The sequence below is a fragment of the Staurois parvus genome, unplaced genomic scaffold (genome assembly GCF_062004578.1).
Source record: "Staurois parvus isolate SC_StPar_1 unplaced genomic scaffold, SC_StPar_1.0 ptg000162l, whole genome shotgun sequence".
NCBI classification, from domain to species: Eukaryota; Metazoa; Chordata; class Amphibia; order Anura; family Ranidae; genus Staurois; species Staurois parvus.
In genome coordinates, this window is record NW_028317958.1 from 5,062,743 (window position 1) to 5,087,711 (window position 24,969).

A 24,969-nucleotide genomic window follows, 5' to 3' on the forward strand; every position below is an offset into this window, starting at 1 on the left:
GGCTTAAGTATGGTGTAACAATATAATTTATTAAAGGCTATACACAAATATTAAACGCACAATATACACAAAACCAAACCTCCAACTGATAACGGAATGTACACAGACAAGAGCAGTCAGGGCTGGTAAGGTGGAGTGGTCAGGCAGGCCGGGTCAGGAACCATCGGGCAGACAAGACACAAAGGAGCAGGCAGAGCGTAGTCAGACGGGCTGGGTCAGGAACAATCAGGCAGACAAGGTACCAAAGGAGCAGGCTGGAGAGTGGTCAGGAATAGCCGGGGTCGGTGCAGGCAGAGTTCTATCAAAGTCAGGAGTCAGGCAGAGGGATCAGGAAGACAGATGACAGGATCAGGCACAGGGGCTCATGGGCACAATACACCAAGGCACTGGCTGCAGGCCTGGCCATTGCTTAAATACACCTTCTGCAATCAGCCTCAGGTGATGGCTTGATTGCAGGAGCGAGATTCTGGCTGCTGAGAGCACCCGCTGGCCAGCACTGGTACTGCAGCCCACAAGGCAGGTGAACCACAGCACCACCTGTGGTGAGTCTATTCCTGACACTTACATTTGTGGTCATTGCATTGGGAAGAATTACTCCCTTACAGATAGGATCAGTGGTGTCAGTGGGAACCTATCTGGGGGTCAAAAATTGTTCATTGCTCAAGGAACCCCTAGCCACCTCTGGAGTTCCATGGAACCCTGGTTGAGAAACCTTGCTCTATTCCAGGGGTGGGCAAACTTTTTGACTTGAGGGCCGCAATGGGTTCATATATTGGACCCGGGGGCCGGACCAAGAGTAGATGAATGATGTGTATGTGTGAATTAATATAAATTAAATTAAAATTTGTATGATTAAATGTTTAGACTAATTTAAGGTAGAAAAGCATAAAAAGAGTTATTTTACAAAACTTTTATGCCCCCCACTAGCTGCTGGCCGGCCCAGCCACTACCATGCTATCCATAGTAAGTATAGTAATATTCCCCCATAGTAAGCATAGTAATTAATCCCCCATATAGTAATTCATCCCCCATATAGTAATTCAACCCCCCTATAGTAATTCATTCCCCATATAGTAATTCATTCCCCATATTAATTCATCCCCCATATTAATTCATCCCTCATATAGTATTTCATCCCCCATAGTACTATTCCCCCCCAAGTAGTAAGCCAAGTCCCCCCCTGTGTCAATTTACTTACCTTTGCTCCGCGCGTTCCTCTTGCCGTGTTCCCGCGCCGTTCCGGTCTTCAGGGCGGACTGTGAGAGGAGCCTAGCTCCCCTCACGTTCGTCACGCTGCCCCGCCTACACACATCCTGACAGCCAATGTTTGCCTGCCCTGGCTGTTTTTTTTTTTTATCACGCTCCGCGGGCCGGATTAAAAGGTCCGCCGGGCCGTATACGGCCCGCGGGCCGTAGTTTGCCCATTGCTGCTCTATACCCTGCCATGCCCAGTGCATGGCCCGCAAGCTTTACATGGCTTGACTTACCAACAGGTCTGTGAAAACGCACCCATGCACCAACCTCACATAGAACAGCGGCCATTCGCAGCATATTGCAAATATATGGCTACCCTTTAATACTACCATCTAGAAAGCCTACAATTTACAAAATAAAAGCTGTAATTGTTAAATTTGTTCACAAATTTACAAACAGCTTAGAAAGCACATTCTAGAGCGTCGCTTTGTGCTCCTTGTCAGCGTCTGTTTTATTATCTAAAATTCCGTCCCTTGGGTTGTTTAACCCAATTTCTGATCTTAGCGGAATGTGGAATGTATTCATTGTATATAATGATTCTCAGCGGCAACATATGTTGGTTTGAAAAACCTGATTTTGTTGGTTAGTGTGGATAGTCAGTATTTCTCATTTCCTGTCTAGGAAGCTTGCCATGTTTTTAAAGAACAGTGTCTAGAGGCAATTGTGATGCGTTCTGTATGCTAAAGGAAAAGGAAAAAATAAAAACAAGATTAAACCTTGCAGCAATAGGAACAGTTGTATGATGTCCACATATATGGGCAAGCATTGTCTGTATGCAATGGAATAAAAGCCACAGAAGGTCTGCAGAATATTTGAAACAATGCGTAAGTATGAAGTGACTTACCCACTAGTTTGGCCTCCACGAGCAATGTAATGTCCCTCTTCGCTCTATCTCTACCTGTCTCAAAAACCTGCCAAAACACCAACCACGGACACTCAGGGCTGCTGTTAGATACCACGGGGGCCTATACAGCCAACCTAACAACCCCCCCCCAAAAAAAAAATACAGTTCAGTTATGAATAAACACAGTAAGTCATTGTGGTCATTCAGGAAAGGAAGGGGCTGGTAAATGTGACATATTTACTGGACCCTTCCCCCACTCAAAGAGAGCCATACAGGGGATCGGCTCCATTAATTGCCCCTCCAGCCTTGCCATGCCCATTACCCTCCCTACCCACATCTGACTTACTCATCTACCTGGGCCCTCTTGACTGCCCTGAGCCCCATGGCCCTGTGGACACTCATCAACTTGAACAGGACTCAAATGAGGGGACTGTTTCACCTTCATTCTCTGCCTGTGGGTCCACTTCCTGCGTTCGAGATTTTTCCAAGCTGAGTGTGATAGAGAGTCAGTAAGAGTGCTTTTATGGTTAAATCTGCAAATTGTGGACACTAACTCTTGAGCACCAGTTTTACTTGCCTGAAGTGGTACCGTTTCTTCTGAGACGAAGTTGGATTGCTGACTATTGGACTTATATTTACTGTAAAACTGAGCTCAAATCTCCCTTCTCCAATATACTGTATTAGGGATCTAATACTACTTTAGTCTAGGGCAGACATCCTCACCCAGGGTATCATGGAACCTTAGGTGGAACACTAATGGTTCCCTGAATTGTGGCTGTTTGACCTCAATTTGTTGGAAAGATTGAATACTTGTTTGGTCTAGGGCAGTCATTTCAGCTAGGGTTCTGTGGAACCCTAAGGCTCCTCTAGAGGTTTCTAGTGGTTGTGGATGTGTTTGATTGACCTCTTGCCTGTTGGTGCCTACATAATTCCAGGTCTATTGCTACTAGACATGTGCATGTCGGAAATTTTCATTTAGTTTCGGATGCATTTGTTCAATGAAGAATTTTGTTTTGCATATTTGTTATGTTGAACCAATTCGTTTCTAGAATTTGTTTCGTATCTTCAGCATTTGTTTGATATATTTGTTGGTCCGGATGGATTTGAAACATTTAGCAATTTTTTCAAAAGATTGCTATATATTAGTTTTCAGTTTCAATATTTTGGGTGGATTTGTTATTTACATATCAAAACTATTTGATATTTTCAGACACAATAGAATAAATAATATAAAAATTTTCAAGCCTAAGAATTGCGTTAGACTGTGGAATTGAATTGGCTGACTGTGACAATTACAAAATCAATTTAAAACTTTACTTGAAGCCCAATTATCGATCGAATTTGAAAAATGAAATTAACCTCCCCATGGGCCCAAACTACTATCACATCATGGGACGTCATCCTAATGAAACAAATGCATTAGTTATTTTTGGTATAACTTTTTTTTTGGATTCGTTGACATTTGTTACTATGTCCATTTGGAGATTCAGAAAATCACATTTTTGTCCGAAAATTGATTTATTACAAAATGTACATGTCTGATTGCTACTTGGCAGTTGCAGCAGCATAGCACCCATGATCTTTTTAGTTGTCCAGACTTTGTGCCACTCTGATCATCACTGTAAGGAACATTTTTCTCATTGATCCAGATGAATTAATTTTAACAGGGGTCCCCAAGACCTGAAAATTATTTTAAGGGTTCTTCTGGAGTAAAAAGGTTGTTTGGTTTTGTGGAATTCTGAACACCACTGTAAGAAACATTCTTCTCATTGATCTCAATTAATTAATTTTAGCAGGGGTCCCTGAGACCTGAAAATTATTTTAAGGGTTGTTCTGGAATAAAAAGGTTGAGAAAGGCTGGCCAAGGAGCATATAATATAGAGGAATGCCTTTATTATTGCCTTATTCCTCCTTCCTCTGGCAGCTCATGCTCTTCTGCACTCTTGCTCCCTCCTTGGAATGTGGACAGGCCCTCATCCTCCTTATGTACAATTCAGGACCAGGTCCTGCATTGTATGGAATGATATCAGCCAGGGGAAGGCCTCGCAACCAGCACAGAGGACTGATTGTCCAATGATGAGGCAAGGAATAAGGTAAGTAATTCTATTTTTTTACATGCCTGCATATATGAAACAAGCATTAGAGCCTTACTATAAGGAGGGGGGGGGGGGGCACCAACAGAAGCAGGTAACTGCCATTTTTACAAGTCAAAACTTTATAGAATAAAATTGTTCTACCAAAGAGAAAATTAGACAAGCACAGAGAAAAGACACATGAAAATGGCCATCACCATGCAGTGCTTTATTAGCAGAACAAAAGTGGCAGATACTGAATGATAGCTTATCAGGAGCAATGGAAAAACAGAATGGTTGGCCGCACAAGGAGTAATGTGATGGATGAAATCCTTTATTGGAATCCTTTACATGCAATATGATAAGAACATGACAGCTCCAAGACAGGACAGAGGAGCAGTAGACGCGTTTCACATGAACACGTGCTATGATTAAGCACGTGTTCGTGTGAAACACGTCTGCTGCTCCTCTGTCCTGTCTTGGAGCTGTCATGTTCTTATCATATTGCATGCAAAGGATTCCAATAAAGGATTTCATCCATCACATTACTCCTTGTGCGGCCAACCATTCTGTTTTTCCATTGCATTTGTGATCACGGATTGGGCCAGCACCTGCGTGTCTGTGGAGGGGTTATGCAGATTCGGTACTCACCTGGAGCGGATCTTTTGCTCTTTCAGATAGCTTATCAGGACAAATGTTGGATTACTAGAAACATAACATACAACAATTTTAAGTGTCTTTCCACTTTTGCAGCCATATTTGGTATGACCATCTCATGGGGCACTACTTTGGGGAACTAGAGAGCTTTTTACAGGAAAGTGTGTGGAAGATGTCTTTGAGAACTGTTTACTTGTTACCTACAATTACCTCAGTACAAGATAATTATTGTTCATTTAATCTGCTTGGTCTGCTTTGTTGCTGACTACCATATTTGTACCACTTGCTAAGTAGCCATCCAGCCAGGAAACGGGTGACATGGTAGAGGGGATGGTTGCTCTTGTAGTGAAGGGGTGTTATGCTTGGCCCCTTCACTAGTGAGCAGTTTCCCACATATTGGGACCAAACCTGTATCCCAGAGCACCTAGGGACCTAGCCTGTGAGCCTGTGAGTCATGGGTGATGTAGTGAGACCATGGGAGGAGAACAAGCAAGGAGTTATAGAGTAGAATGGTTTCTGTGTCCAATAGCAACATACGGATGTTGTCACTGGGAGTGAGGCAACAGGAGTGCTGAGTTGGAGGAGACCGGTACACTCTCTGCAGTACCGGCTGAGAAATGCTGCACACCTGGAGGGAGAGGTATTCTCTAACCTAACAGAAGTTGTGTCCAAAGTGCATTAGTGTCATCAGTGTAAGAACTATGGCCACAGATTGCAAAGAGTTAACTGTGCAAGTGTACTGCTCACGTCTAAATCTGGAGTAATAAAAACAATATAGCATTTGGCAATTATGCTAGTCATATTGTAACACTTGGTTCACATCTGTGTGGGTGGTGCCACTGCGGGACCCGTACAAATACATGCAGCCGCACCACCCACACAGAGGAATGCGGGACCAGCAGGTGGGTGCCATTAATTCCAATTCACTGGAAATCGCAACCATACTGGAAACCTTGGTTCCCCTGCGGGCTGTGATTTCCCTAGTGCAGGGACTTCTTCCCTGCATGTCCCAGGGCACGAGAGGCCATTCAAATGAATGGGCTCTTGCACCCACACAAATCGTGGCCTGCATGGCCACAAATATGTGAACCAGGGGTTATTGAATGTTATTCAAAATTCCCTTTCTTTTTCATTCTGCAGTGCTGTCATTTTCTATAAAATGCAATGCAATATGGCAACTTGGAGGCGTTATGGACACAGTTGGTGACCGCTCCCCAGAAACGTTGTTTCCTGCTTGTGTGATTGGCTTGTTAACTTTCCCAGGAGTCTGCTCTTAGATACAAAAGATTTTTGCCACTTATCTACTTTTACCCTCTTCGTGCCCAGGCCAATTTTCAGCTTTCAGCGTTGTCGCACTTTGAATGACAGTTGCTTAGTCATGCAACATTGTACCCATATGAAATTTTTATCATTTTTTTCACACAAATAGAGCTTTATTTTGATGGTATTTATTCAACACTGGGTGTTTTATTTTTTGCACTATAAACTGGTAGCACAAAAATTGAAAAAAAAGTTTTTTTTGTCTGTATTGTAAAATTTTGCAAACAGGTAATTTTTCTCTTTCACTGATGTGCGTTGATGAGGCTGCACTGATAGACAGCACTGATGGGCACTGATAGGCAGGACTGATGTGCACTGGTGAGGTGACATGGATAGGCAGCGCTGATGGGCGACATTGACGGGCAGCGCTGACTGATGGTATTGACTGACAGCACTGACTGGCAGCAAAGACAGATGGCACTGACTGGCGACACTGATGGGCACTGGTAGGCAGCAATGCCGGGCACGGATGGGTGCATCTCCTGGGCAGCACTGATAGGTGGCACTGATGGGGGGCACTGAAGGGTGGCACTGCTGGGCAGTGAAGGGTGGCACTGCTGGGCACTGGTGGGTGGCACTGCTGGGCGGCACTGCAGGGCACTGATCATCAGTGCCCTGATGATCAGTGCTGATCTGCTCTGTGACAGCTGCCAGTTATCGGCAGTACTTTCCTCACGTTGTGACAGCATGAGGAAAGTGCTGCCGATAACCGGCAACTGTATTTACTCCGAGATTAGCTGTGTCATTGGACACAGCTGATCTCATGGTAAAAGACCTCTGTGATTTGCCTTTTATCTCATCACGTGATCAGCTGTGTCCATAGGGCACAGCAATCACGGAGATCGCCAGGTGCGCGACGCTAGGTGGCGCGTTCTGGGAGGACGTCATATGATGCCAGAACTGGATAACCACGCTGTAGCCATCATTCCGCATTCAGCACTGATGGGCACTGATAGGCTTCACTGATAGGCAGCACTGATGAGGTGGCACTGATGGGTATTGATGAGGAGGCACCGATGATGCTGCACTGATATGCAGCAATGATGATCACTGAAAGGCGGCACTGATGGGCACTGATAGGTGGCACTGATGGGCACTGAATTTTCATGGCCAAGAATTTTCTTTTCTTTCCAGGTCACAGCTCGTGCTCAATTCTTTTTCGATACATTTCTCACATGATTCTCCCATCATTGATAAGAGTTTTTTTGTTTTTTTTTCAAAACATTTCCAACATGCCCAATCATTCAAATTGGATGGTCGCTCGAAAATCGGCCATTGCTGTGGCCCACTAATGGTGCAAAATTGGAACAAAAATTCTTAGAAAAGATTTTCGAAAGAAAATGCTTTTGGAATTCAACCCGTATATGGCCGGCTTAACTCTCCCCAAGAATAGATGAGCAGTTAACCCTTGCAGTGCAGGCACAGCCCCACTGCAAGGGAGAATTTTCAGGTTTCCAGAAATTGCACTTTAAAGTTGGAGACAGCAGAATGTCCAAAAATGATTATATCTATCAGCTAATCTCTTCAAAGATTGTATCTCACTAAAATGAATGAATCTTTATGCTCATTTATTTACACAATATATGTGACAATTATATAAGCATGGATATTTTTAAACCAATCATCATAAAAGATTCATTGTATGTAAATTGTTACTGAAATGGTCATGGTTTTAAATATAGCTTTTAAGATATCTTTCACTATTGACAATGGACTTTTGTAACAATCAACATTCCCTGCTCTGAACGGTCCATAGGTTGTTAGAGAATTACTGGGAATATAAACCTTTTCAAGGTCTTGGATAACACACAGTTTTTTCTGACAGTTGTTGGTAACCTTCATTCGGGTCCGGACTTTTTTTCTTGCAGTACAAAATCAGCACATATTCTTTTATGTCACTTCATCAAGGTCTTTCCTCCTCCTCTGGCTGAGATGCCACACGCTGTAATAGAATGGTATCAAAACAGAAAATTAATATACAGATGCATGTGGCTGTGTTTGTTTGAGTTTTGTGTACATATGTATAGGGCGATAGAATGGTGCGTGTTGGTTGTATGTAGAAACGGCTAGCACTCAATCTGCTATCTTATGAAAACAAAGATGGCGCTAATGCTTTGTTATAGTCCATAAGAGTATGTTATTTTTTTAGCCTACAATGATAAATTATATAGAAATTCAGTGCTATTTTATTCACACACACAAAAAAATTGCTTTCTGAATGTAATATGTACTGTATAATAAACCCTAATTGAACTTTCAGTTTAAATCAGCCAAACAGATTCCAGGTGCTTTGAAACAAAATGTTTTCAAAGTCTTACAGTGAATTGTCTGTAGAAAGCAGCCACAGCATAAATAGGAAAGTCTGTTCCCTGCCAGCATGCTGTAGAGAAAGAACCTTGATTTCTGTGTGGAAGCAGTGGTCTCTCTGCAGGAGTCCAACATCCCCCTGCTGAGTCAGAGCTATAGCAGCACAGTGGTTAAATGGTTAGCACTTCCACCTGGCACTACTAGGGTCGTTGGTTTGAATCCCAACCATGGCACCACCTGCCTGGAGTTTGCATGTTCTCACTGTGTCTGCCTGGGTTGCCTCCGGGTACTCCAGTTTCCTGCCACACTCCAAAGACATGCTGGTAGGTTAATTGGATCCTGTCAAAATTGGCCCTAGTATGTGTATGTATGAATATAAGTTAGGGACCTCAGATTGTACACCCCTTGAGGGTTAGGGACTGATGTGAATGTACAATATATATGTAAAGCACTGCGTAAATTGACAGTGCTATATAAGTACCTGAAATAAATAAATATAGCTCTTCAATGACAAATACTCATGCTCCCTGATAATTGGAAAAATCTAGCTCTGAAAGAAGGAGCATATTAGACCTCGGCAAAGTGACCACTGCTTCCACATAAAGTGCAAGGGTCCACAATGACAGCGGAGAGGCTTTTCTACTCAGGCTGTGTGAGCTTTCTAGAGAAAGCAAACTGTAAGGACTGGTTCACACGAGCAGCCACGTTCCACTCCAGTCACTGGTGTGCATTGTGAAGGGAGCAGTTCTGGGGCCAGTGCATCATAAATGACAATTTGGACTGTAAATAAATAAAGTGCAGCGCTCAATAGATAATGAAGTAGAAAGCTCCTGTGAAAATAAGTATATCAATAGAGTTCAACAGTAGGCACCAGCTGTAGTTTCCTATGAAGCAGTTATCCCAATGGAATTGTGACTGAAATAGCAGAAGTGCGCACTCACCAGATGCGCATGGATAATGCGCATGTAATAATAATAATCCTAGGTAGTAATCTGTAATCAGTAGGTGGTGGGCATCCTTCTGAGATCTGGTCAGTCAGCCTGGGTTATGTATGAGATACTGCTGGGTCCAGAGGTCCCCTTAAGAGTGGATGTGCACTCAGCCTGCATACAGGGCTCCCTCCTCTGGATACTGGATGACATAAGACTTTGTTCTGTAGATGTAATAGCTCCACATAGGAGCCCAAAAACAGGTGCCAGAATAATGTAGTATTTCTCAAATAAAGTTATATTGTAGAACAGAAAAATTCAGGGCAGTAAGCATACTAAAACGAGCATAAATGAAAATCCAAGTAAAAGTGCAACACTGACCCTTTAAAACATGGCCACCGGGCCTCCTTGTGGCTTCGGCGGCAAAATGAAGTCACGCTCTGTGCAGCTCCTCCTTAAAATTTGGACAATTTGGACTGCTTAATTTTTTTCAACTGTATTGAAATGCCTCAAAGTGAGATTTCCTTTGTCTTTATTTACAGGTCGAGAAGCCATCTATGGTGTTATAACATGATGTTCTGAAAAGTAGCACATGTCCTATTTTTCCAGTGCATTAAACACATAGAATTCAATGCAAATTGCCTTGTCCGTTTGTTGGGACTGGTCTGGACTGTTGCATCTGGTGTGAACAGGCTCTAAAGCCAGCCATACATGGATGAAACTTCGAGTGGTTCAGCAGGGACTGGCTGATCTTTGATCCCTGTATGGGCATGCTGGTTGTACACAGGTCGTTCCATCAACCGACTTGTGTACAATCAGCATTTCCCAAATGATTAATGCCACCAGCTATAGCCAGGAATACTAATCAATGGGTTGCGGGAGGACTTTCCCCATCAACACTCCCAGCAAATATCCTTCCAAGTTGAAATGGTAGTAAACTCAATGTTTTCAATTGTACCTACAGGTAAGCCTATGATAAGACTTAGGAGTGAATATCTCCTAAACATGCACCATTTAGGAGATATTCACTGTTGCTGCAGCTGGTGGTGTTATATGTATGCCATCCCTTCAGAGCTCCATCCTGTAGCCATTACTCTTGCACACATGCGCAGGAGTGACGTCATCGTGGCTTGACCATTTAAAGGACCGAACCCGGGCCTGAGTCCTGTCAGCGGTGACAGCATTCAAGGACTAGAGGACTTTTGATTGGTCAGTAGCACCATCACATGGTGCTGACCAATAAGATGCCATCTAGCCCGAACTGTCATCGCTGCAAAGAGAGGAGAGTAAGCTGCTTCACAGGTCTTGGGATTTGAAATCCCCATGGCTTTGCTTTCCGTGTAGTGAAGACAGTATGGGCTATAGGGCATCTGATTGGTCAGCACCATCCATGCGATGGTGCTGAACAATCAACAGCCCTCTAGCCCAACTTTTATCCCTGTAAGGAAACGAAAGAAAGCGGCGGGGATTTCAAATTACAAACCGGTACAAATCAGGTCTGCAAGTGGTGGTCAGAGGACAAGCCGAGGTCAGTGCAGGCAGAATTCAGAGAGTAGTCAGGACAAGCCTGGTCAGCAACTGGAGTCAGGATACAAGATTACAGGGTCTCAGGATACACAGGAGGCTGCGGACAAAACAGCATGGATCCTGAGCACTGGCACAGCCTAAATATCCCATTTGGCACCAACATCTGTCATGCGCGTGAGCATACTGTGGATGCGCACAAATGCTTGCACCATTGTGCGTGAGCATGTACCCAATTCTTACATCCATGAGAAGGAACATGGATTAGCCTGTGAAGATGTAAGTCCATCCAGAGGACCCATCTTGTCTACTGGCATGCCCTTCCTAACATTTTCCAGGAGGGGACGTTTCCAGCCTAAAGGGTTACTGCCCTTCTGGGCAGTCCAGCTGTGCTGCTCATTGAGGTCCCAGCTACGTTAGCTGGGGGGGCCTATTCTACTGAACTTTACTGGAGCTGATAAAGGGATTTGTCTAGGGATCTGGTCTGAAGAACCCACAGAAGACATGTAAGGCTGATATTGAAAGAAGGCATCTAGATATCAGTAGGACATTTGTGAGTAAAGACCAGTGTGTGAGATCCCAGTGTCAGGGAACGAGAAGATCGCCACGACGCATGAATCTGCACATGCGTAGGATTCCGACAAGACATAGAGGCAGGCGGGCACTAGGACCCAGGCGCGCCTGTGACCAAATACAGTGCTGGCAGGCACTAGGACCCAGGCGTGCCTGTCAGTGCCGGGCGGGCTATTTAAACCAGCTCTTGCAATGCTCACATTGCCGTATGGTCTTATTCCTGTGTTCCTGTTCCTAGTACCTGAGATTGCCTTTGTTGCCGAACCTGCCTGACCCGGATTATCGTGATTCTCTCCTGCCCTGATCCCTGGCTTGTCTGACCATTCTACTGTTTTCTCCTGTTTACCTGACCTCCTGTTGCTGAACCTGGCCTGTGACCCGTTTATCCTTTTGCCTGCTGATCTGTACCGTCTGCCTTTGCGTAACAGCAAACCTGCGACCTGGCCTGTCTGACTACATTACACGCTACCTCTTCACATCTAGCTCTCACTTGTACCTACCGCTAGCAAATCCACCTCTACCACAGCTGGTTGAACTCGAGGGTCGCGACCTGGTCTCAGGCTGCTTCAAGTCCATCCCCACCATCAGGGGCTCTGGTGAAACAGCAGACTGGGGCTTAGATTCCGCGCCCTGAGGGATTCCGGCCTGTGGGTCGCTAGAGGCTACCACCAGTCGGTCCTTAACACCCAGTTACTGTTTGCTGCTACTATCCCTTTTACATCAAAACCAGCCTGTGCTTAAAAGTGGACATTCCAGTGGTGTCTCTGTATAGTTCAGTCTATGATTTGCTACTGCAAGGACTGTACTAGGAAGCTTAAGAAAGAGACAAATGTCCTCAAATGACTGCTTAGCATTGCTGGTGTATCCCACAGTTACCCCGCAGCCATCCAAGTTCAAATTTAATAAAGCATTAGAAAAAGCTTACCCCTAAACTAATTACTGAGCCAGAAGAGTGACTGAGACTGTGTGCCTGACTGCAAATATACTAGCTTGGGAAAGAACCCTGAGCTCACTCAGCAGGCCCTTTCGGGGGTGAGCGCCACATCTAGAAGGGCTGTGTGAATCTGTAGGCTTCCTGGACAGAATTACAAAGCCTAATAAAGGAATTCCAGCTGGACATATAACTCTTTGCCCGGAGACCAGCATAAGGTAGCCAATCTGTATGGATCCAGTTTCTGCTGTTCCTCTTCACTCTCGCCACCTTGCCATGCACATCCATTAGTTATTGTGGATCAATTATTCAATTCTCTTTAAGTATTCAGGTAATGGCTCGACTGCTGAGTTGTGAAATTAAAGGAATGCCACACCGAACATAGAATCAGTGAGACTAAACTATCACACAAGACAGGCCTGCACAGGATTCCGGGCACCGCAAATGCCAAGGTGCTGGCATTTAATATAAAAAATTGAAGCAGAAGGAAAATATCTTTTCAACCCAGGATACACTCCGTACTTGAAACTCGCTTTCCAAAGACAAGTTCATTACCGTGTGCAGTCCTACTGCGCGGGTTATTGAACACCTTGATTTAATATTTAATGGTAAGCCTGAGCAGCTGCAAAAAAAAGTCACAGTGAAGGATTCCAGTTGGCCGAGATAACAATGAAGCAGTCAGAGAAATGTTCAGATCTTCTGTTTATTCTCTTCACTTTTTTTTAAGAATCTGTTTTTTAGACATACATACACTCATGTGGTTAGCTTGAAGTTGAACTAAACTTAATTAATCAACATAAACTATTTAAAAGCAATATTAAATCCAAAACAAAAAATGTAATATATGAGGGGGTTTTCAAAAAATTTCCACACTTTTACATATATTTATTTATTTCAGGTACTTATATAGCACCATCAATTTACGCAGCGCTTTACATATATATTGTACATTCACATCAGTCCCTAACCCTCAAGGGGTGTACAATCTAAGGTCCCTAACTTACATTCATACATACACATACTAAGGGCAATTTAGACAGGAGCCAATTAACCTACCAGCATGTCTTTGGAGTGTGGGAGGAACTAGAATACCCGGAGGAAGCCAATGCAGGCACAGGGAGAACATGCAAACTTCAGGCAGCATTCTGCGCTGTGCTCTTGCAGTCATTTTTACAGGACGACCACACCTAGGGAGAGTAGCAACAGTGCTAAACTTTCTCCATTTGTAGACAGTCTGTCTTACCGTGGACACATGAACATCAAGGCTTTTGGAGATACTTTTGTAACCCTTTCCAGCTTCATGCAAGTCCACAATTCTTGATCGTAGGTCTTCTGAGAGCTCTTTTCTGCTAGGCATGGTTCACATCAGACAGTGCTTCTTGAAACCAGTAAACCCAAAACAGGTGTGTGTTTTTTAAGGGCAGGACAGCTGTCAGCAACACATCAAATATCATCACAATGATTGGAGTCAAGGTTGGCTCACTCCTGGCTCCAATTAGCTCTGGGAGAAGTCATTAAGCTAGGGGCTCACATACTTTTTCCTCCCTGCACTGTGAATGTTTACATGTTATGTGCAATTAAACCATGGCAACATCTAATGTTTGTGTAGTATTATGTTCAGCAGACTGTGTCCTTCTATTGTTGTGACTTAGATGACGTTCAGAGCACATTTTATGCGCAATTCATGCAAAGCTCCACGTAATCCCAAGGGGTTCACATACTTTTTCTTGCAACTGTAAAATAAAGAATGCCAAAAAAGGAACACAAATGCAGCCACCACATCTATGAAATAGTAAGCTGAAATACAGTAAATGTTTGCTTTGGTGATTAATACTGTTTTAATTTTTTTTAAGCTGCTAGCATTAGTAAATAGGAAGGTATATTATATTTACTTGTTTTAAACTTTCCCTCCTTTCTTCTTTCCCTCCTTCCTTCTTTTTTTCACTCTTTTTTTCCCTCCCTTCCTTCCTTCCTTCTTTTCTTCCTTCTTTCCCTCCTTCCGTCTTTCCCTCCTCCTTTCTTTCCCTCCTTCCTTCCTTCCTTCCTTCCTTCCCGCCTTCATTTTTTCCCTCTTTCTTTCCCGCCTTCCCTCCTTTCCTTCTTTCCTTTCTTCCCTCTTTCCTTCTTTCTTTACTTCCTTCTTTCCCTCCTTCCTTTACTTCCTTCTTTCCCTCCTTCCTTCTTTCCTTCTCGCTTTCTTTTTTCTTTCTCTCCTACAAAAAAATGTAAAAAAATTATAAAATATAAAATTGTAGAAAATTACATAAAAATAAAAGCCTACTGACACTAGTGGTGGAACTACCAGGGTCACAAAGGTCTCTCTTGCGACCGGGTCCTAGCATTCCCCCAACCAGCTCCGAGGAAAGGATCCCCGAGCTTGGGGCTGCTCAGTCCAAAATGCCTGGGCCTATTTTTTGTCCCAATCCAGGCTTGGTCTTTACATCCACTTTAAAGTGATATTAAAAACTCAGTTTTTCTACTTTCAGCAGTTGATTTAATCACTTATTGAGTATAATTTTCATTTATGGGCAACACAGTGGCTAAGTGGTTAGCACTTCCACCTGGCAGCACTAGGGTTGTTGGTTTGAAAACCAATCATGCCACTACCTGCACGGAGTTTGCATGTTCTCTCTGTGCCTGTGTTTCCTCCGGTTACTCCAGTTTCCCCCCACACTTCAAAGACATGGTGGTAGGTAAATTTGTCCTATTATGTATAAATTTGAGTTAGGGAACTTACTCACAGGGGATATATATATATATATATATATATATATAGTATATGCAAAGTGCTGCATAATTGCTGGTGCTACATAATGTAATAAATAATAATAATCCTTGTCTAAGTTGTTATGACCACTGTTTCAGGGTGGCTCCTTTCTCTTGGAGTGTCCTGTGGAGCCACCGATGCATACAGGGACTAGTGTCTCCACCCACAGGCTACATCTGCATAGATGTGGGGTCTTTGGCTCTCATGCCTCAACTACACTAGGGCTTCTCCCAATCTGGCTTATATCTGGGTCCTGACTCACCCCTGACATCACTACAGGAGGGCTCTAATCAGGGGCGGACTGACAACTCATGGGGCCCCCGGGCAATAGGGGATCATGGGGCCCCTGTGTCCTTGCCCAAACTCAAAAAAGCCTATGAAAAAGGTACCAGGGGCATCTCATGGGGCCCCCTGCTGACCCCGGGCCCTCGGGCAATGCCCGAGTTTCCAAATGGTCAGTCTGCCCCTGGCTCTAATTAAAGGAGCCTAGCACCTGGTGACACTACCTTCTGTAACCAGATGCTATTCTTGTACAGAGCCACCTAGTGGCAGACTAGATAACTGCACCTGCCTACATATTTATTTGCAGCCATGTGCATGAGTGCGTGGGATTTTAGTGATTTATGTTTAGATCCACTGTTATTTTCTCCTAATAGATGTTCAGCATGGATGCAGATTGCCATGTCTGATCTAGAGTGTACAGTGATCAATCTCCATAAGAACTGTAACTACCAAAATAGGACACAATGAAGTAAAAGAAAAGCAATTTTCCAGTTAAAGGAACACTAACAACCCAAACATACACGTATTGAAGTACATACTGGTTTTCCTTTAAGGCTCATTTTTCTTCATAGACAATTACATGAGCCTGGCCTGATTTCCACTCCAAGTCACAAGATTTCCCAATCGGATCAATACATCCACTCGCTGATGTGCTACTTCAGGATAATTGATAGTTTGAGCCAAAGAAATGGCTCATTACATCCATTACAAGAAGATAATGACCCCCTGCTGAAAGCTGATAGCCGAGGGAAAGCGATCGCTCTGCTGCAAATAAATATTGAGGTGAAATTGGGGATTGTTTTCTTACATTTAGGCTGGACACCATTAAAAGGCTGTTATTTCCTCCCCGAGGCAGCATTCCCATTACACGAGATGAGAAGACGCAAAATGATCCACGGGCCGGGGAGGCCTTGGCGGTCGTTCAGTCGGATCGCTCATTGATGCTCCTGTCATGTGATGACTTTATAGTGTTCATGTATTGTTAGATTGGATTCACCGCTTTTATGTTTTACTGTTGCTGGAGGGATCAGTCTTCATCGCTCATTATCACACCGGGACCGATGAAGAAACAACATGGGGCCAAATCTGCGGAGAGGGAGGGGGGCAGAAAATTACGGGGTTTCTTCTTTCTTTATTATTCTTGTGCTAATGTCTTTCCTGTAATAAATATGAACTCCAGGAAGACCGCGTATGGCACAATATGGCCTCATGGGCACTAGGCGTCAAAAATGCCGGTTCACACTGATATGGTGCAGGAAACCGCATGTGATTTGGATGGAAACCACACTGCATTCCTGTTCAAATCACATGCGATTCGAGCCATTCATTTTGTATGGGCTCAAATTGCACAATGCACCCGCAGGACCCTTTCTTTTTATACACTGGAATCAAATAAGTGTTCACACCCATGTGGTCTGATTCAGCCAATTACACTACATTTTACAAACTGTTTTTGGGATGTTGTTAACATTGACCACTGCAGTGGTTCGCACAAATGGAGTGCAATTGTGATGCAGTGCGGGAAATTTATTTATTTCAGGTACTTATATAGCGCCGTCAATTTACACAGCGCTATACATATATATTGTACATTCACATCAGTCCCTAACCCTCAAGGGGTGTACGATCTAAGGTCCCTAACTCACATTCATACATACACATACTAGGACCAATTTGGACAGGATCCAATTAACCTACCATTGGAGTGTGGGAGGAAACCAGAATACCCAGAGGAACCCCACGCAGGAACAGGGAGAACATGCAAACTCCAGGCAGGAGGTGCCGTGGCTGGGATTTGAACTAATGACCCTAGTACTGCCAGGCGGAAGTGCTAACCATTTAGCCACTGGAAATGCACAGGAATCACTGCAAATCCTGTACTGCATTGATGTGAGCTAGTCCTTAAGGGCATTTGACTTTTACTGATTAACCCTGTCACTGTCAGAGCTGTTTTTGCCTTTTTTGCACGCATGTTTAACCGCCTCCCGCCCGTAATATAAGAAAATGATGGGCGCAAGGCGGTTCTCTCGTTCTGGGAGGATGTCATATGATGTCCTCCCGCCCTAACCAGGGGCCTGCAGCACGGCGATCAGTGGTGTGCTCTGTCTCTAGGACAGAGCGGATCACCGATCAATGGAAAGAGACGAAGACATCGGCTCTTTCATGTGATCAGCTGTGTCCAATCACAGCTGATCGCATGTAAATAAGTTAATACCGGTTATTGGCATTTCTCTCCTCATGAGCTGTCACGTTGACAGTTATCAGCATTACTCAGAGGGGACATGTACACTGATCATCAGGGTACTGATGATCCATGTGCCCTGATGATCAGTGTAGCCCCAGCAGTGCCACCTGTCAGTGCTCATCAATGCCACCTGTCAATGCTCATCAATGCCACCTGCCAGTGCCCATCAGTGCCAGATCAATGCCACATATCAGTGTCAACCAGTGCATATCAATGCCACATATCAGTGCCCATCTGAGCTCCCTTTCACTACCACCTATCAGTGCCAGTCAGTGCCACTTATCAATGCCAGTCAGTGCTGCCAATCAGTACCAGTCAGTGCCACCTATCAGTGCCAGTCAGTGCTGCCTATCAGTGAGCATCAGTGCCACCTATCAGTGCCCATCAGTGCTGCCTATCAGTGCCAGTCAGTGCCGCCTCTCAGTGCCAGTCAGTCCCGCCTATCAGTGCCAGTCAGTGCCGCCTATCAGTGCCACCTATCAGTGCCATATATGAGTGCTGCCTTTCAGTGCCCATCAGTGATGCCTGACAATGCCCATCAGTTCCACCTACCAGTGCCTCCTCATCAGTGCCCATCAGTGTCACCTGTCAGTGCCCATCAGTACAGCCTATCAGTGCCCATCACTGCAGCCTCATTAGCGCACATCAGTGAAGGAGAAAATCACTTATTTACAGAAACTAAGAAAAAACGTATTTTTTTGAAAATTTTCAGTTGTTTTTGGTTTGTTTAGCAAAAAATAAAAAATCCAGAGGTGATAAAATACCACCAAAAGAAAGCTCTATCTGTCTCAAAAAAATTATAAAAATTTCATATGAGTACATTGTTGCATGACCGTACAATTGTCATTCAAAGTGCGACAGCGCTGAAAGCTGAAAATTGGCCTGGGCAGGAAGGGGGTAGAAGAGCCCTGTAGGCAAGGGGTTAAAAAATCATTTTAGGCCTAAAGATTGCATAAAGCCACAAAACATTAAATATTTTCAGAAAGTAAACACCCTAAATAATTAAATAGTGGTAGTTTCAATTTTCTTATGTTACATAATATTACTGCAAAAGTTCAGTAAAAAGTACACACAAGTTAAGGTAACCACTTGCCCCCCCTCCCCAGAGGATTTACCCCCCTTCCTGACCAGGCCTTTTTTGCGTTATGGTGTTGCATTTCTTTAACTGACAATTGTGTGGTCATGCAATGCTGCACCCAAATGAAATTTATGGGGAGGTTTTGCCCACAAATGGAGCTTTCTTTCGGTGGTATTTGATCACCTGTGCATTTTTTTTTGAGCCATAAACAAAAAAAGACCGACAATTTTGAAAAAAAAAGCAAACAATATTTTATACTTTTTTGCTATAAAACATATCCAGTAAAAAAAAAAATCAACTTTCTTGTTGCAAGATTAAGTATTGCCAGACTTTGGAAACAGCACATTACACCTTCCATTCACACAGTAATTGAAATACTGAACACAAACACGGCCTTTGAAAAAACCTTTGCCCAAATCCATGACTCAGTTGACAAATTTCAGAAAAATTAGAATTTATGGCTCAAAGATCCTCGCTGTACTGTTGCATAATAGGCCTTAAGTTGTACCATGTAAGCATCACCAACTTCACAATCAGGGGCAGACTGACCATTTGGAAACTCGGGCACTGCCCTGGGGCCCGGGGTCAGTAGGGGGCCCCATGAGATGCCCCTGGTACCTTTTTCATAGGCTTTTTTGAGTTTGGGCAAGGACACAGGGGCCCCATGATCCCCTATTGCCCGGGGGCCCCATGAGTTGTCAGTCCGCCCCTGCGCAGAAGTGAACATGTCCCATAGGAAATCATATTAAATGGTCCCAACCACAGCGCCACCTTCCTGGAGTTTGCATTTTCTCCCTGTGCCTGCGTGGGTTTCCTCCGGATCCTCCAGTTTCCTCCCACACTTCAAAGACATGCTGGTAGGTGAATTGGCTCCTGTCTAAATTGTCCCTAGTATGTGTATGTATGAATGTAAGTTAGAGACCTTAGATTGTACACCCCTTGAGGGTTAGGGACTGATGTGAATGTACAATATATATGTAAAGCGCTGTGGAAATTGACGGCGCTATATAAGTACCTGAAATAAAATAAAATAATTGCACTGTACTGCTTTTCTGCAAAACGCTGCGGAAAACGCTAAGGTGTGAACCTTAGCGTTGTTTTCACCCAGTGCATTGTTTTCACCCAGTGCATTGTTTTCACCCAGTGCATTTTTCTGGAAAGGGTCAGGGATTTTTTTGAATGCATTTTTGGCTTTATAGACTTCAATGTAAATGCTGCAGAAAAAGCATGTAGTGCATTTTTGATGCGTTTTGCTTTTTACATTTTAAGTCTGCCTAGGAAGAAGAAAAATAAAAAAATATTTTTTTATTTGAGCTGCAAAAATTCATCAAAAACGCCGGTGCAAAAACACACAACGCAACGCAATGCAGAACTGCTCAAACGCAGCCTGCATAGGTGTGAACCTAACCTTATTGCTATTTTTCAGAACGCAGCTGCAACACAGGCCAACTCGCCATCGTCACTACTGGACATATCCTTTGATTTTGCACTGTATTCCATTGGAGCCCACCGAGGCGTCAACTCTGCAGCCACGAGATCCCAGGAATGCCTTGCTTGCAACCGATCAGCATGCAGTTCATGGCCAGCGCCCCACAGCTGTGGAAATTGCTGCACGGCGGCGATTAGCTGCATTTGGGTAATGCCAATTTCCAACAACAAAAGGGCAGCAGCACACAGCAGCAGGACCAGCTCTGCAGAGAACATGCAGCAGAACAATAGGAGGCAGGGCCACCTGGCATGCCTTGTACCTCCCAGAGCTTCCATTGATCAGACAGTATTTTCTTAACCACTGCACATGAAAAAAAGAAAACAGAATGCTCATAAAAACAGCATTTCTGTACATTTTTTGCACACTTATTTGCGTTTTTGCACGCTTATGCGCATGGGCGGACTGACCATTTGGAAACTAGGGCACTGCCCGGGGTCAGTAGGGGGCCCCATGAGATGCCCCTGGTACCTTTTTCATAGGCTTTTTTGAGTTTGGGCAAGGACACAGGGGCCCCATGATCCTCTATTGCCCAGGGGCCCATGAGTTGTCAGTCCACCCCTGCTTATGCGTCTTCTCTGTTTGACAGCTCTTCTCAAAATTGTGAGTTTGGTTGTATTTTTTTTTTTTTGCCTGTAAGCTCAAATGCCTGCAAAATCCTGAAAATGCCTATAGTGTGCATGGACGCACTGGCTAACATGGAGAGAAATTTCCAGGCAGAGAAAAATAAAAGCTCAAAAGCCTGTAAGAGCAGCTTCTATGTGCTGCAGCTTGCATGAGCCCTAAAACGCTCCTAACAGCTTTTTTCTTTTTTTTTTCCTCCCAATATGTACTGTAAAAACACTAATAAAACGCTAACACCCCTAAACGCTCCTAAAAATGCTATTACTAACCTTTTTTATCCATTTTTTTTTCTAGTGTTTTTTGAGCTTAAAAAAAAAAAGCCTAGTGTACATGGAGCCTTACTAATGATCAAAATCCACATCCCTGTGTGTGGAATACTGATACAATCGATGGTTGACTGTAGATCAATTATTCTTATCAGAAGAAATCAATCAAAAAAGAAACTAATCGTTCATTAAATCATGTATGACCACTATTAGATTTGGTTAGAAGCTGGGAAGAAAATTATCGATCGTGTTGCATCGACCGGCATCACTGAGATGCTTTGTTCATGAATTTGATCGTATTTCAATTGATCAGATGATGAGATTACAGGGCGATGATGGAGATATGACTGAATACTTACAGTCCTATCTTCCATTTATCAATTGAAGGCTACTTCTCCGTGTGCGTCCTATCGATTGAATGAGGCGTTGACTATTACACCCCGGGCACATCAAACCCGACTTTGAAATTGTGTGGCTTACAGTGAAGTTGCATGATTTCAAAGTCAGATGACATGCCAATTTCAGGAGCGATTTGCAAGACATCTGAAACAGAGTAGTAAAAAAAGTAGTGCATGTACTACTTTAGAAATTGGTGTGGCTCCGAGCAATATGACCGCTCTAATTACAGACAATAGGGTGCGACTTGGCATGTGATTTTCAAGTCGCATAACATGCAAATCGCATGCAAATTCGCATCCAGTGTGACCAGGGACTAAATAATTTATTCCTATCATGAGTGATTGATTGTAAAAGAAATGAGTCTTTTATTGAATTGTGTATGACCCAGGGGCAGACTGACCATTTGGAAACTCGGGCAATGCCCGAGGGCCCAGGGTCAGTAGGGGGCCCCGTGAGATGCCCCTGGTACCTTTTTTTATAGGCTTTTTTGAGTTTGGGCAAGGACACAGGGGTCCCATGATCCCCTATTGCCCGGGGGCCCCATGAGTTGTCAGTCTGCCCCTGGTATGACCATTTTGGATTGCATTAAAATTTGGGTTGATTGGCCAGGGAAGAATATTATTGATCATGTTGCATCAGTTGGCAGCACTGAGATGCTTTGTTCATGAATTCCATTATAATTCCATTGGTCAGATTATGAGGTTACAGGGTAAAAACAGAGATGCCATCGATATCGCTCACTGTTATCACATAGTAATAGTCATTCTATAGTTGACCATCCATTCGATCGAAGTGCCATACACAAAGTGAATTTTTTTTTACTTATTTTATTTTTTGTTGTTTTTTTTTTAAGACAAAAGATTGGCTCAAGGGTTGACTTTCAATAGATTGCAGCAAGGTAGCTGCTCTGCTACGTACAAAACCCTGACCCAGAATCAGGTTGTCTACTAATGATTTAGCACTGGGTTCCCAAAGTACATGCATCCACGCTCCGGTTCCGAGGTGAGTGGCGCTACGTGCTGGCCCGTGCTCTGGCGCAGGGATGGGGGGTATGCTATCCTAGCCAACCTAGACTCCGTGGCACTGTGGTATTGTCACCACAAAGTGGATTTTGATCGACTAGTTAAAATATCCATGTCTTACAGCTGTATCTCCCAATTATTGATGGAAACCCACTTCCCTATGTGTATCATATCGATCTAATGGGATGTTGACTATAGATTGTTCCTATCAGGAAAGATTGATTGGAAAAGAAATCATTTATTGAATCATGTAAGATCACTTTTAGATTGAATTAGAAACTAGGTCAATTGGCCAGGGTGGAAAACTATCAATTGTGTTGCAGCAATAGGCTGCACTGGGATGCTTTGTTCATGGATTCCATCGTATTTCAGTTGTTCACATTATGAGGTTACAGGGTGAAAACAGAAATGTGATCAATACCTTACATTCTATTTTCCAGCCAGGGGCGGACTGACCATTTGGAAACTTGGGCACTGCCCGAGGGCCCGGGGTCAGTAGGTGGCCCCATGAGATGCCCATGGTACCTTTTTCATAGGCTTTTTTGAGTTTGGGCAAGGACACAGGGGCCCCATGAACCCCTATTGCCCGGGGGCCCCATGAGCTGTCAACTATCGATTGAAGCCCACTTCCCTATGTGTGCATATTGACCAGATGGGATGTTGACTACAGATTGTTTATTCCTATCATGGGCAATTGATTGGAAAAGAAACAGATCATTTATAGAATTGTGTATGACCACCTTTGGTCTAGGTTCACACCTATGCAGGTTGCGTTTGAGCTGTTTCTGCATTGCATTTTGTGTTGCATTTTTGCCATGTTTTGATGCGTTTTATATATATATATATATATATTTAAAATTTTTCTTGTTGCTAGGCAGATTTTAAATGCAAAACACATAAAAAACGCACCACATGCTTTTCTGCAGCATTTCCATTGAAACCAATAGAACCAAAATCGCAACTTTGTGTTTAAAAAAGTCTCTGGCCCTTTCCAAAAAACGCACCCGGTGAAAATGAGCAGATGTGAAGGTGTCCCATAGGAAATCATGTTAAATAGGCTGTACTGCGTTTCTGCAAAACGCTGCAAAAAACGCTTAGGTGTGAACCTAGGGTTAGACTAGATTAGAAAATGGGTCAATCGGCCAGGGCAGAACATTTTTGCAGCGATTGGCAGCACTTGGATGTTTTCTTCGTGTATTTCAATTGATCATAATATGAGATTACAGGGTGAAAGCAGATGTGATCAATACTTTGCATTGTTTTCCTTTTGGAATATTCAGTCTATAGTCGACCATTCATTCAACCGACCTGCCACATACAAAGTGGAGTTTAATCGATAGATAAACTATCAATAACTTACAGTTGTGTCATACTGATCAAATGGGATGTTGATTATAGATTGTTTATTCCTATCAAAGAAAATAAATTGATCATTAATTAAATTGTGAATGACCGCTTTTAGATTGGATTAGAAACTGGGTTGATCGGCCAGGGCAGAAAATTATTGATCGCAGTGCAGCAATTAGTTGCACTGGGATGGTTTGTTCATGAATTTGATTGATCAGATTATGAGATAACAGAGTAAAAACTGAGATGCGTTCAATACCTTACATTGTTTTCCCATAGCATCTGCAGTCGGCCACCTTTTCGATGTGCCACACACGGGGAACTGGATTTAGATCGACAGTTAAAATATCGATAACGTACAGTTGTACAGTATCTCCCAACTATCAACCAAAACCCACTTCCCTGCGTGTGTCCTATCAATCAAATGGGTTGATGAGTACACTGTAAATCATTAAGCCCGGGTTCACACTAATGTGGTGCGGAATTCGCATGGGTTTCTGTGCAAATTCTGCACCGCATCATAATTGCACCGTTCATGCGAACCGCTGCGGATGTGTATGTTAAATTAAAAAGACCCTGAAAGCGGTTCGCAAAACACGATGCGATGTGCAGATGGGTGTGAATACCCATGCGATCCAATTCTAGAGCGGACAAAAAAAAAAAAAAGGGTCCTGCACCTTTTTGGCTGTGTGGCTCAAATTGCACCGCACAGAATTTGCATGTTATTTGCGGTGCGGTTCCTGTGCGAATCACATGCGATGTTCCACACCGCAGAAATGTGGACCCAGGCTTATTCAGAAAATTGATCATTTATTGAATGTCCATCATTGGATTTTATTCGGACACCAGGAGAAGGGAGCTGTGTAAACAAATTTCTAGCAGCGTGATCCTCAGCCGAGGGGTTTGCATGTGATTTGCGGTGCGGTTCCTGTGCGAATGACATGCAATGTTCCACACCGCAGAAATGTGGACCCAGGTTTATTCAGAAAGTTGATCATTTAGTGAATGGCCACCATTGGATTATATTCGAGCATCAGAAGAA